This window comes from Tupaia chinensis, unplaced genomic scaffold (assembly GCF_000334495.1).
Source record: "Tupaia chinensis unplaced genomic scaffold, TupChi_1.0 Scaffold143771_1, whole genome shotgun sequence".
Classification (NCBI taxonomy): Eukaryota; Metazoa; Chordata; class Mammalia; order Scandentia; family Tupaiidae; genus Tupaia; species Tupaia belangeri.
The window spans coordinates 377,341-379,077 of NW_006203620.1; positions in this window are offsets into that span (position 1 = coordinate 377,341).

The window sequence follows — 1,737 nt, forward strand, 5'->3', positions numbered from 1 at the left end:
CCCACGGGGGAAGCCCAAAGCCACAATCCCTTCTCCTCCATTCTCCTCTCTGGATCTTGGGCACACACGCACATGCACCCAGCATGAGTTTTAAGCCATTGGGCCCAGGACGCGAACCGCAGTCGACTATGTGGGAGTCCAGCGACATAGCCATTACAGTAACTGCTGGTCCCTCCTGTTCTTTCTTAGTCAGTTTTCTCCCTTCTCTCCCAGAGGCAACTACTACTGATATTTTTTGCTATCATTGGTTAGTTTCACCTGTTTCAAAATTTCATGTAAATGGAATCATGGCATGAACTCTTTTGAATATGAATTATTTTACTCTGCCTAATATTTTTGAGACTCATCCATATTGTTGCAAGTATCAGTAATTTGTTCCTTTTTGTTGCTGGGTAATACTCCATTGTATGACTATACTACGGTTTGCTTATTCATTATCCTACTGGAAACTTGGGTTGTTTCCCGTTTGTAGCTATTAAAATAAAGCTGCTATGAATGTTTACATACAAATCCTTTTGTGGACATAAGTTTTCCGCTTTTTTTTTTTTTTTTTTTTTTTTGAGTAAATACCCAAGAGTGAAAATGCTGGGTCAGAGGAAAGAGGTAGTTTGTTTTGTTTTGTTTTGGTTTGGTTTTTAGATTTTTGCCACAGGGCTCATGCACTGGAGATAAACAGAGAGAAATAGACAGAGGAAAAGAGAGAATGGGGGGGAAGGAAGGGGATGGCCACACCACAATCCCTTCTCCTCCAGTCTCAGGATTTTGGGCATGTATGCACACGCACCTGGAGTGAGTTTCAAGCCACTCGGTCCAGGACTCAAACTGCATTGGACCATGTTAGAGTCCAGCATCTTAGCCACATATGCCACCTGCTGGTCCTGGTAGTTTAGTTTTATAAGTAATTACCAACCTGATCGTTTTCCAAGGTGGCCATACCTTTTTTGACATTTAAAAAATTATTTACTTATCATTATCATTTAAATTTGCTATAGGGCATGCACACTTACCAGAGAGAGAAAGAGAGAGAGAGAAAGCAAGCCACCAGATCCAGGACTCAAACCACAGTGGGTTCTTTGCCTCACTCTCACACTTAGCCTTGTCTCATACCCATGAAATACATGTACCCTTATTCTTATAAAAGGGCTAAGCCTGACTGTGGTTTATTACTTAAAACCACTCCTAATTCTGATTTCTACTTGAATTCATAATAGTCTTCCTTTATCCTCAAGGGATAAGTTTCAAGAAGCCCTATATGGATGCCTGAAACTGCAGATAGTATCGAACCCTATAAGTACTGTTTTTTTTTCCTATACATACATGCCTATGCTAAAGTTCAGAGTTTGCAACAACAAAGTAGAATAATTATAACAATATAGTGTAGTAAACGTGATGTGAATGAATGTGGTCTCTCTCAAATACCTTATTATAATGTGTTCACACTTCTTGTAATCTGTTGATCTAATGGGCATGGTAGTGTATGCAAAGTGGATACCCTGGATAAAGAGATGATCCACATTATGGGTGGGACAGAGCAGTACAGTGTGAGATTTCATCACACTACTCAGAACATGGCACAATTTAAAATTTATATATTGTTCATTTCTGGAATTTTACATTTAATATTTTCAGCCTGTAGTTGAGATTAACTAAAGGTGAGGAAAACAAAATCACAGATATGGGGAGACTACTGTACATCCAAACTATCGGGTCGTCAGTCAGGAAAGTCATGACACATTT